The sequence below is a fragment of the Somniosus microcephalus genome, chromosome 5, assembly GCF_052327205.1.
Source record: "Somniosus microcephalus isolate GS21.2 chromosome 5, FLI_Smic_1.0, whole genome shotgun sequence".
NCBI classification, from domain to species: domain Eukaryota; kingdom Metazoa; phylum Chordata; class Chondrichthyes; order Squaliformes; family Somniosidae; genus Somniosus; species Somniosus microcephalus.
In genome coordinates, this window is record NC_140991.1 from 135,400,261 (window position 1) to 135,413,306 (window position 13,046).

The 13,046-nt window shown below is 51.3% G+C and overlaps 1 protein-coding gene across 2 annotated transcripts in view; it reads left to right on the top strand.

Moving 5' to 3' along the window:
- Positions 1-13,046, top strand: part of gabbr2 (gamma-aminobutyric acid (GABA) B receptor, 2) — a 1,824,974-nt gene that overhangs the window by 1,056,326 nt on the left and 755,602 nt on the right. The gene's annotated exons all lie outside the window — the stretch shown is intronic.

Sequence of the window (13,046 nt, forward strand, 5' to 3'; positions counted from 1 at the left end):
TGGTCTCCCATCTCAATTAAATAATTACTTAGTTTTAAAATTTGGAACACATATATCTTTTAATCTACACCAAGGCACTTAAATTTAGACACGCAAGTTTGGACAAAAAGCGAGAAATATAGAAATACTCACCAACCAATCACTAAGAGATTAGCGTGTAAAGTTAAGGCACATGGGATTGGGGGCAAGGTACTGACTTGGATAAAGAACTGGTTGACAGACAGGGAGCAAAGAGTTGGAATAAACGGGTATTTTTCCGAGTGGCAGGCAGTGACTAGTGGGGTACTGCAGGGATCGGTCCTAGGACCCCAGCTATTCACAATGTATATAAATGATCTAGACGAGGGAACTAGACGTAATATCTCCAAGTTTGCAGATGACACAAAGCTGGGTGGGCGTGTGTGCTGTGAGGAGGATGCCGAGAAACTCCAGTACGATTTGGACAGGTTGGGTGATTGGGCAGAAACATGGCAGATGCAGTATAATGTGGATAAATGTGAGGTTATCCACTTTGGTGGCAAAAAATGGAAGGCAGATTATTATCTGAACGGCAATAGATTGGGAGAAGGGGAAGTGCAACGAGACCTGGGTGTCCTTGTGCACCAGTCACTGAAGGTAAGCATGCAGGTGCAGCAGGCAGTTAAGAAGGCAAATGGTATGTTGGCCTTCGTAACGAGAGGGTTCGAGTGCAAAAACAAGGATGGCTTGCTGCAGTTGTACAGGGCCTTGGTGAGACCACACCTTGAGTATTGTGTGCAGTTTTGGTCGCCTTATCTGAGGAAGGATGTTCTTGCCATGGAGGGAGTGCAGCGAAGATTCACCAGACTGATACCTGGGATGGCAGGAATGACGTATGAGGAGAGATTGGGTCAATTGGGCTTATACTCGCTGGAGTTTAGAAGAATGAGAGGGGATCTCATTGAAACTTATAATATTCTAACAGGACTAGACAGACTGGATGCAGGAAGGGTGTTCCCGATGGCCGGGGAGTCCAGAACCAGCGGTCACAGTCTAAGCATAAGGGGTAATCCATTTAGGACAGAGATGAGGAGGAATTTCTTCACCCAGAGACTGGTGAACCTGTGGAATTATCTACCACAGAAGGCAGTGGAGGCCAATTCATTAAATATATTCAAGAAAGAGTTGGATATATTTCTTAAGGCTAAAGGGATCAAGGGATATGGGGAGAAGGCAGGGACAGGGTACTGAATTTGGATGATCAGCCATGATCTCATTGAATGGCGGAGCAGGCTCGAGGGGCCGAATGGCCTACTCCTGCTCCTATCTTCTATGTTTCTATGTTTACCTGCTTTCTGGTGATGTCACACTTCGATTACTTTTGACTTCTTTTCACTCACTGGTCCGTTATAGCTCCCGCTGTGTTTTGTACCACCGAACTCTCGCGCTCTCCTGGGCTCCCACTGTGTTTTGTACCACCGAACTCTCGCGCTCTCCTGGGCACCCGCTGTTTTAACTACCGCCGAGCTCTCGCGCTCTCCTGGGCTCCCGCTGCTTTTTGTACCACCGAACTCTTGCGCTCTCCTGGGCTCCCGCTGTGCTTTGTACCGCCGTACTCTTGCGCTCTCCTGGGCACCCGCTGCTTTAACTACTGCCGAACTCTCGCGCTCTCCTGTGCTCCCGTTGCTTTAACTTCCGCTGAACTCCCGCGCTCCCCTGGGCTCCCGCTGACTTTTGTACCGCCGAACTCTCACGCTCTCCTGTGCTCCCGTTGCTTTAACTTCCGCCGAACTCTCACGCTCTCCTGGGCTCCCGCTGTGTTTTGTACCGCTGAACTCTCGCGCTCTCCTGGGCTCCCGCTGTGTTTTGTACCGCTGAACTCTCGCGCTCTCCTGGGCTCCCGCTGTGTTTTGTACCGCTGAACTCTCGCGCTCTCCTGGGCTCCCGCTGCTTTAACTACCGCCGAACTCTCGCGCTCTCCTGTGCTCCCGCTGCTTTTTGTACCGCCGAACTCTTGTGCTCTCCTGTGCTCCCGCTGCTTTAACTTCCACCGAACTCCTGGGCTCCCGCTGTCTTTTGTACCGCTGAACTCTCACGCTCTCCTGGGATCCCGCTGTCTTTTGTACCACCGTACTCTCGCGCTCTCCTGGGCTCCCGCTGTATTTTGTACCACCGAACACTCGCGCTCTCCTGGGCTCCCGCTGTGTTTTGTACCACCGAACTCTCGCGCTCTCCTGGGCTCCCGCTGTGTTTTGTACCACCGAACTCTCGCGCTCTCCTGGACTCCCGCTGTGTTTTGTACCACCGAACTCTCGCGCTCTCCTGGACTCCCGCTGTGTTTTGTACCACCGAACTCTCGCGCTCTCCTGGACTCCCGCTGTGTTTTGTACCACCGAACTCTCGCGCTCTCCTGGGCTCCCGCTGTGTTTTGTACCACCGAACTCTCGCGCTCTCCTGGGCTCCCGCTGTGTTTTGTACCACCGAACTCTCGCGCTCTCCTGGACTCCCGCTGTGTTTTGTACCACCGAACTCTCGCGCTCTCCTGGACTCCCGCTGTGTTTTGTACCACCGAACTCTCGTGCTCTCGTGGGCTCCCGCTGTGTTTTGTACCACCGAACTCTCGCGCTCTCCTGGGCTCCCACTCTGTTTTTTTCCACCGACCTCTCGCGCTCTCCTAGGCTCCTGTTGCTTTTTGAACCACCGAACTCTCGCGCTCTCCTGGGCTCCTGTTGCTTTTTGAACCAGCAAACATACGCGCCCTCTTAGGCTCCCGCTGTGTTTTGTACCACAGACACCTCGCACTCCCCTGGGCTCCCGCTGTGTTTTGTACCACAGACCTCTCGCACCCTCCTGGGTTTCCGCTGTGTTTTGTACCGGCGAACCCTCGCGCTCTCCTGGGCTCCCGCTGATTTAACTACCGCCGAACTCTAGCGCTCTCCTGTGCTCACGTTGCTTTAACTCGCACCGAATTCTCGCGCTCTCCTGGGCTCCCGCTGTATTTTGTACCGCTGAAATCTCGCGCTCTCCTGGGCCCCTGCTGTGTTTTGTACCGCCAAACACTCGCGCTCTCTTGGGCTCCCGCTGCTCTAACTACCGCCAAACTTTCGCGTTCTCCTGGGCTCCCGCTGTCTTTTGTTACACTGAACTCTCGCGCTCTCCTGGGGTCCGGTTGCATTAAGTACCGCCGAACTCTCGCGCTCTCCTGGGCTCCCGCTGCTTTAAGTACCGGCGAACTCTCGCGCTCTCCTGGGCTCCCATGTTGTTTTGTACCGCCAAACTCTCGCGCTCTCCTTGGCTCCCGTGTTGTTTTGTACCACCGAACTCTCGCACTCTCCTAGGCTCCCGCTGCTTTAACTACCGCCGAACTCTCGCACTCTCTTAGGCTCCCACTGTGTTTTGTACCGCCGAACTCTCGTGCTCTCCTGGGCTCCCGCTGTGTTTTGTACCGCCGAACTCTCGCGCTCTCCTGGGCTCCCGCTGTATTTTGTACCACCGAAATCTCGCGCTCTCCTGGGCCCCCACTGTGTTTTGTACCTCCGAACTCTTGCGCTTTCTTGGGCTCCCACTGCTTTAACTACCACCAAACTTTTGCGTTCTCCTGGGCTCCCGCTGTGTTTTGTACCACCGAACTCTCGCGCTCTCCTGGGCTCCCGCTGTGTTTTGTACACCGAACTCTCGCGCTCTCCTGGGCTCCCGCTGTGTTTTGTACCACCGAATTCTCGCGCGCTCCTAGGCTCCTGTTGCTTTTTGAACCACCGAACTCTCGCGCTCTCCTGGGCTCCTGTTGCTTTTTGAACCAGCAAACTCTTGCGCTCTCTTAGGCTCCCGCTGTGTTTTGTACCACAGACCTCTCGCACTCCCCTGGGCTCCCGCTGTGTTTTGTACCACAGACCTCTCGCACCCTCCTGGGTTCCCGCTGTGTTTTGTACCGGCGAACTCTCGCGCTCTCCTGTGCTCACGTTGCTTTAACTAGCACCGAATTCTCGCGCTCTCCTGGGCTCCCGCTGTATTTTGTACCGCTGAAATCTCGCGCTCTCCTGGGCCCCCGCTGTGTTTTGTACCGCCAAACACTCGCGCTCTCTTGGGCTCCCGCTGCTCTAACTACCGCCAAACTTTCGCGTTCTCCTGGGCTCCCGCTGTCTTTTGTTACACTGAACTCTCGCGCTCTCCTGGGGTCCGGCTGCATTAAGTACCGCCGAACTCTCGCACTCTCCTGGGCTCCCGCTGCTTTAAGTACCGCCGAACTCTCGCGCTCTCCTGGGCTCCTGCTGTGTTTTGTGCCGCCAAACTCTCGCGCTCTCCTGGGCTCCCGTGTTGTTTTGTACCACCGAACTCTTGCACTCTCCTAGGCTCCCGCTGCTTTAACTACCGCCGAACTCTCGCACTCTCTTAGGCTCCCACTGTGTTTTGTACCGCCGAACTCTCGTGCTCTCCTGGGCTCCCGTGTTGTTTTGTACCACCGAACTCTCATGCTCTCCTGGGCTCCCGTTGTGTTTTTTACCGCCGAACTCTCGCGCTCTCCTGAGCTCCCGCTGTGTTTTTTTACCACCAAACTCTCGCGCTCCCCTGGGCTCCCGTTGTGTTTTGCACCACCAAACTCTCGCGCTCTCCTGGGCTCCCGTTGTGTTTTTTACCGCCGAACTCTCGCGCTCTCCTGAGCTCCCGCTGTGTTTTTTTACCACCAAACTCTCGCGCTCCCCTGGGCTCCCGTTGTGTTTTGCACCACCAAACTCTCGCGCTCTTCTGGGCTCCCGTTGTGTTTTGCACCACCAAACTCTCGCGCTCTCCTGATCTCACGCTGTGTTTTGCACCACCAAACTCTCGCGCTCTTCTGGGCTCCCGTTGTGTTTTGCACCACCAAACTCTCGCACTCTCCTGATCTCACGCTGTGTTTTGCACCACCAAACTCTCGCGCTCTCCTGGGCTACCGTTGCTTCAACTACCACCGAACTCTCGTGCTCCGCTGGGCTCCCGCTGTGTTTTGTACCGCCGAACTCTCGCGCTCTCCTGGGCTTCCGTTGCTTTAACTACCACCGAACTCTTGCGCTCTCCTGGGCTCCCGCTGTGCTTTGTACCGGTGAACTCTCGCGCCCTCCTGGGCTCCCGCTGTGTTTTGTACCGCCGAACTCTCGCGCTCTCCTGGGCTCCCGCTGTGTTTTGTACACCGAACTCTCGCGCTCTCCTGGGCTCCCGTTGCTTCAACTACCACCGAACTCTCGCGCTCCGCTGGGCTCCCGCTGTGTTTTGTACCGCCGAACTCTCGCGCTCTCCTGGGCTCCCGTTCCTTTAACTACCACCGAACTCTTGCGCTCTCCTGGGCTCCCGCTGTGCTTTGTACCGGCGAACTCTCGCGCCCTACTGGGCTCCCGCTGTGTTTTGTACCGCCGAACTCTCGCGCTCTCCTGGGCTCCTGCTGTGTTTTGTACACCGAACTATCGCGCTCTCCTGGGCTCCCGTTGCCTTATGTACCAGCGAACTCTCACGCTCTCCTGGGCTCCCGTTGCTTTATGTACCACTGAACACTCGCGCTCTCCTGGGCTCCCACTGTGTTTTGTACCACTGAACTCTCGCATTCTCCTGGGCTCCCACTGCTCTAACTACTGCCAAACTCTCGCACTCTCCTGGGCTCCGGATGTGTTTTATACCAGCGATCCCTGGCGCTCTCCTGTGCTCCCGCTGTGTTTTGCACCGCCAAACTCTCGTGCTTTCCTGGGCTCCTGTTCAATTATCTGCCGCCGATCCCGCGCGCACTCCTGGGCTCCCGTTGTGTTTTGTACCACCGAACTCTCGTGCTCTCCTGGGCTCCCGCTGTGTTTTGTACCACCGAACTCTCGCGCTCTCTTAGGCTCCCGCTGCTCTAACTACCACCAAACTTTCGCGTTCTCCTGGGCTCCCGCTGTGTTTTCTACCACCGAACTCTCGCACTCTCCTGTGCTCCCGCTGTGTTTTGTACCGCCGAACTGTCGCGCTCTCCTGGGCTCCCGCTGTGTTTTGTACCACCGAACTCTCGCACTCTCCTGTGCTCCCGCTGTGTTTTGTAGCACCGAACTGTCGCGCTCTCCTGGGCTCCCGCTGTGTTTTCTACCACCGAACTCTCGCACTTTCCTGTGCTCCAGCTGTGTTTTCTACCGCCGAACTCTCGCGCTCTCCTGGGCTTCCGCTGTCTTTTGTAGCACCGAACTCTCGCGCTCTCCTGTGTTCCCGCTGTGTTTTCTACCACTGAAATCTCGCGCTTTCCTGGGCTCCCGTTCCATTAACTGCTCTCCTGGGCTCCCATTGCTTTAGCTACCGCCAAACTCTCGCGCTCTCCTGGGCTCCCGCTGTGTTTTGTACCAGCGAACACTCGCGCTCTCCTTGGCTCCCGTTGCTTTAACTACCGCCAAACTCTCGCGCTCTCTTGGGTTCCCGCTGTGTTTTGTACCGCTGAACACTTGTGCTCTCCTGGGTTCCCGCTGTGTTTTGTACCACCTAAATCTCGTACTCTCCTGGGCTCCCGCTGTGTTTTGCAGCACCGAACACTCGCGCTCTCCTGGGCTCCCGCTGCTTTAACTACTGCCCAACTCTCGCACTCTCCTATGCTCCCGCTGTGTTTTGTACCACCGAACTCTTGCACTCTCCTGGGTTCCCGCTGTGTTTTGTACTGCCGAACTCTCGCGCTTTCCTGGGCTCCTGCTGTGTTTTGTACCACCGAACTCTCGCGTTTTCCTGCGCTCCCGCTGTGTTTTGTACCATCGAGCTCTCATGCTCTCCTGGGCTCCCGTTGCTTTAACTACTGCCGAACCCTCGCTCTCTCCTGGGCTCCCGCTGCTCTTACTACCGCCAAACTCTCACGCTCTCATGGGCTCCTGTTGCTTTAATTACTGCCAAACTCTCGCGCTCTCCTGGGCTCCCGCTGTGTTTTGTAGCATTGAACTCTCGCGCTCTCCTGGGCTCCCGTTGCTTTAACTACTGCCCAACTCTCGCGCTATCCTGGGCCCCCGCTGTCTTTTGTACCACTGAAATCTCGTGCTCTCCTGGGCTCCTGTTGCTTTAACATCTGTGAACTCTCGCGCTGTCCTGGACTCCCACTGTGTTTTATACCTCCGAACTCTCGCGCTCTCCTGGTGTCCTGCTGCTTTTTGCAACACCGAACTCTCACGCTCTCTTGGGCTCTCGTTGCTTGAACTACCGCCAAACTCTCGTGCTCTCCAGGGCTCCCGCTGTTTTAACTACCGCAGAACTTTTGCACTCTCCTGGGCTCCTGCTGCTTTTTGCAACACCGAACTCTCACGCTCTCCTGGGCTCCCGTTGATTTAACTACTGCCGAACTCTTGCGCTCTCCTGGGCTCCCGCTGTGCTTTGTACCGCCAAACTCTCACGCTCTCCTGAGCTCCTGCTGTGTTTTGTACCACCGAAATCTCGTGCTCTCCTGGGCTCCCGCTGTGTCTTGTACCACCGAACTCTTGCGCTCTCCTGGGCTCCCGCTGTGTATTGTACCGCAGACCTCTCGCGCTCTCCTGGGCTCCCGCTGTGTATTGTACCACCGAACTCGCGCGCTCTCCTGGGCTCCCACTGTGTATTGTACCACCGAACTCTCGCGCTCTCCTGGGCTCCCGCTGTGTATTGTACCATCGCACTCGCGCGCTCTCCTGGGCTCCCACTGTGTATTGTACCACCGAACTCTCGCGCTCTCCTGGGCTCCCGCTGTGTTTTGTATCACCAAAATCTCGCGCTCTCCTGGGCTCCCGCTGTGTTTTGTACCACCGAACTCTCGCACTCTCCTGGGCTCCCGCTGTGTTTTGTACCACCGAACTCTCGCACTCTCCTGGGCTCCCGCTGTGTTTTGTACCACCGAACTCTCGCACTCTCCTGGGCTCCCGCTGTGTTTTGTACCACCGAGCTCTCGCGCTCTCCTGGGCTCCTGCTGTGTTTTGTACCACCGAACTCTCGCACTCTCCTGGGCTCCCACTGTGTTTTGTACCACCGAACTCTCGCGCTCTCCTGGCCTCCTGATGTGTTTTGTACCACCGAACTCTCGCGTTCTCCTGGGCTCCTGCTGTGTTTTGTACCACCGAACTCTCGCGCTCTCCTGGTCTCCCGATGTGTTTTGTACCACCGAACTCTCGCGTTCTCCTGGGCTCCTGCTGTGTTTTGTACCGCCGAGCTCTCGCGCTCTCCTGGTCTCCTGATGTGTTTTGTACCACCGAACTCTCGCGCTCTCCTGGGCTCCTGCTGTGTTTTGTACCGCCGAGCTCTCGCGCTCTCCTGGCCTCCCACTGTATTTTGTAAAGCCGAAGCCTAACGCTCTCCTGGGCTCCCGTTGCTTTATCTACCAATGAACTCTCGCGCTCTCCTGGGCTCCCGCTGTGTTTTGCAGCACCGAACTCCCGCGCTCTCCTGGGCTCCCGCTGTGTTTTGTACTGCCGAGCTCTCGTGTTCTCCTGGCCTCCCACTGTATTTTGTAAAGCCGAAGTCTCACGCTCTCCTGGGCTCCCGTTGCTTTATCTACCACCGAACTCTCACAATCTCCTGGGCTCCCGCTGTGTTTTGTACCACCAAACTCTTGCGCTCTCCTGGGCTGCCATTGCTTTTTGTACCACTGAACTCTCACGCTCTCCTGGGCTCCCGCTGTGTTTTGTACCACCGAACTCTCGCGCTCTCCTGGGCTCCCGCTGTGTTTTGTACCGCCGAACTCTCGCGCTCTCCTGGGCTGCCATTGCTTTTTGTACCACTGAACTCTCACGCTCTCCTGGGCTCCCGTTGTGTTTTGTACCACCGAACTCTCGCGCTCTCCTGGACTCCCGCTGTGTTTTGTACTGCCGAACTCTCGCGCTCTCCTGGGCTGCCGTTGCTTTTTGTACCACCGAACCCTCGCGCTCTCCTGGACTCCCGCTGTGTTTTGTACCGCTGAACTCTCATGCTCTCCTGGGCTGCCGTTGCTTTTTGTACCACCGAACCCTCGCGCTCTCCTGGGCTCCCACTTCTTATTGTTCCGCCAAACTCTCTGAACAATTTTAATGTACTTATCCTTCAATATTGAACCTGCAATCAATCTTTGTCGGCCTTTACGGTTGGAAAAAAAAGTTTGTATTGTAGCCTTGGCTAGCTTTCTTTCACTAGCACTTACAAAGAACCACAAAAAAAGGCTCAAGGAGTTTTTCAGATTTCTAAGTTTGAGGAAAGAAGATATGTTTGTCATTCTGGTATATTACTGTTGCACACTACACAACACACAGTGACTGATGCTTCCAGTTGATAAACCCTGTGGTGCTTTGTTAAAGGATTTCTTTCTGTCAAACTTCTACACAGTTATATTGCTGTATGTTGCTCCTGATATTTCCTACTTGGGCACAGCTGCCTATTTGCAATGCGCTAATCTTTGCAATGAACCAGTCCACAGTTTGATGGGGCTGTAATCAATGGACAGTGCTCTTTTAGCACTAGTTTCAGATACTCCTGTTGCAAGTGTACCTTGCACAGAATATCAAAGTTCAAAGCAGTTTATGTCAATGGGTCGGATATTCCGATCCCTACGGGTGGGTACGTGCTGTGTGCTCACCCGTAGGGACATCGGAAATGCCGGTTTTAGGCATGCACAGCGCATGCGCTGCAAACCGACACTTCCGATCTGTCAAGAATCCTCTTGACAGGTCCTCTGGCTGCCCGGGAGAAGGGCCTTTGCGGGCGGATAGTTCCGCTTTTTGGAGACCCTCCACCCGCAGAAAACCCTTACAATTCTTATGCCTGGTAAAAGCAGGCGTAAGGCCTGCTTTTACCAGGATAAAAGTAGAAAAAAAGTTTTAAAAAAAATGTTTTTCACTGATATATCATTTAAAAATACTTTTAAAAAAGGTAAGTTTATTTTTAGCCCTGTAAAATACTTTAATTATCTTTTTCAAAAAATTAAATTTTTGTTTAAAATACTTAATTTATTGTAATTTCAAGTCATTTTAAAAATGTGATTTTTTTTTAAATTTAAACTTTTACTATGTTTTTTCATTGATCTCCATTCATATATTTGACAGATCTTCTTGTCAAATGTATGAAGGGAGATTCCCTTCTTTGATTGGCTCCCCATGGCCCACGTGATCCCAGGGACGCTGCGAACTACCTGCGTCTCTGGGATATGTGGGCCCTGCGCACTTGCAGTTTGGAGAGGCCCAGCACCGGAATTGTGTGCATCCCGGGAGCCCTCAGGTAAGGGTGCAGATTTTTCCAGATCACAGGCCTCTGCCCACGGGACACCTGCAATCGGAAAATATGGGCCATTGTGTTTTTTGAATTAATTGAAAAACAAAGGTGAAATGGGAAGGCCAATAAAGCAAAACGTTAACAAGGTTAAAAAGAGTTAGGGACAAAGAGGTAAATCTGGAAGTAGCTATTAGGTGATGTCAAGCTTAGATTTTAAAGCCTGAAGATTAAAAGAGAAAGACTGATAGAGTTAAGTAGTTCCAAAGTTTTGAGATCCCGAGAAAGAATGAATTAGGGTAGGAAACTGTGTGATAAGTCTTGCTTTCAACACAGTGAGGTTCTAAGGAAAAGGAGGAGCATGTGGAACAATGTATTCAGAGCTTAGAAGACGATATTTCAGAAAGACACTAGCCATAATAGTATTGACCAAATAAGGAGAGACAAGAAATATTGAACAGAAAGAAAAGTTGGTGGCTAATGATGAGAGAGAGAGAGAGAGATCATTTACCAGCTAATTAAAAAAAAATCTGTCCATGAGTGCGAGAAAGGTACTAAATAAATGGGCCTCCTGGAAATGGAAGCAATATTTAACTATTCTTTACAGAATTATGAGTTTTTAAAAGGAAGAAACGAAGTAATAAATGAGGAAACAAAGCTTCTTAGAGATAGCTTTAGCAATTGAGATGTGGAAGTTCCATGTAAAATTAGCGGAAAGTGAGAAAAGTGCCAAATGTAGATGACTTATCTTTCGCAGTTAGGAATATCGCTTATACATTAATTGTAGTATTCAAGGAGCCTAAAATTCCAGTTGAAATCAAGGTGGAGAGTGGGTGGATCACCCACCTTCGGCCAGAATTTGAGGTATAGCCTGGTTATGCCAGCATTCCACCCCGTTTCTTTAAGTTTGCCATTTTCTGATAGAGGGAGTGGATGATTCCTCGGCACTCTTTGTAAAGGAAGCAAGTCTGGAACACTTTGCAGGCTACCCTGGGAATGATGTCCATTATGGCTTATAAAGTCTCAACAGATCTCTTGCCAGTTGAAAACTTACCCAGATTAAGGCAATTGGTCCCAGAAGGGATCAATTACATTTTTAAAGAGGCAGAATGGTTTGTTTTGGACTTGAAGAATTTTGTTACTTATTTTTAATTCAGTCCAGAAGGGCCTCCAGGATCTCAGGCAGAGCACCTGTGGGCTGCTACAACTTACAATGGCAGACTGGGCAGGTGCCAATGAAGTGCGCTTGATGGCACCAGCAGTCCATCATGACCCTGCAAACAACCTTGTCCCGACAATTTGGGTGGGATCTATGTGTTTCGGTATGGGTGGCTGGGCAATTCTACTCCACCAAACTTCCACTAGTAGAGTAGAATTCCCGAAATTGTGGACCCAAGATGTTCAGGCTGAGAGAAAGAAAATGGTGAACCCGGGTCGTCAATATAAATATACAAAAAGGAGGATGGTAGAAAGGTCTATGAAGCCTACTCCATCTAGTCATTGTGTAACCATGCATACCATTGCCTTTAGGAGCAAACGTAGTGTCAGCCTTGGCTCAGTGGTAGCACCCTCACCCCTGAGTCAGAAACTCATGGGTTCAACCACCATTCAAAAGACTTGAGTATATAATCTAGGCTGACACTCCAGTGCAGTTCTAAGAGAGTGCAGCACTGTCATAGGTGCCTTCTTTCGGATGAGGTATTAAACTGAGCCCCGTCTGCCCTCTCAGTTGGATGTTAAAGATCTCATGATATTAATCAAAGAGTAGGGAAATTCTCCCAGAGTCCTGGCCAACATTTATTCCTCAACCAACATCACTAAAACAGATTGGCCTAGATTTTCCTATAATGACGGGATTGGCAATTTACACCTTAAATTTCTAGTGTGCCAATTTCGCCGTTGATAACTTACTCCAAAATTTGCTGGAAAAGTAATTAGAATATGCCGCAGCGAACATATTGGCGATCAGAAATGGCACACATACAGTAATCAGATGACTATCTCTCACGACGCACATATAGTAATTAATCAAATCAATAACACTCGCACATTGGTCAGCAATAATTACTTAATGACTATGGTGTGCGGTTTGTGGGACAGTAATTGATTAATCTCGGCATCTCAGGAGGCCATCGAATGAATAGCCAAACTAGACATCCCATTATAAGCTTTTCACGTCATACGAAAGAACAACAAATCGATTAATCCCCATCAATTGTCCAAATGCTGGCATAGATTACTGCTCAAAATACCTACGGTTATATTTGTCTTAGTTGTTCTAGACCACCCAGGGAATTGAATTTCTTGGTGTGAAGCTGCATTACACTTCTCAAAGAGCTGTTGTATTAACACTGAGATCTGATTCCTACCCCCTCAACATCATTCACTATAATTACAATTAGGCATGTGTCTGGTTTAAAAAGATCAAGATTTAAACTTTACATTATTGGGAATTTATTGCAATGCAATCGATCTGAATGGGAAGTTGGAATTGCATACTTGGATTCAGGTAGTATATCTGATCAACTATATTCAGAAAACCTGACTCCCTGCTGGTACTGTATTGTACTGTTTCCATTTTGTCTTCCTCTTTTGCTGTATCTAATGTACATCTGAGCCTTATCAGGAGTTGTTCTTTTAAGAAAATATACTCTGCCCATTTTTATATTGCGATGTGTTGAAGGGATAATTACTAGTCCTAGCCCCTCTAGGGCTACCCCGGATCAGGTGTATTCCCTAGACGTTCACCTTCAACTAAAGTTAGAGGTAGCCGAATCCTAAAGACGCTTAATTGGGTCTAAAGGTCCAGACTATCTCTCCCTAAAGGAAAAGAACAACCTGAAGATGTTACCGTCCTCCAGATAGCACTTTTAATCAGTTTAGCTAGACTGTAACCTTCCGGATATTATGAGGGTCCGGAA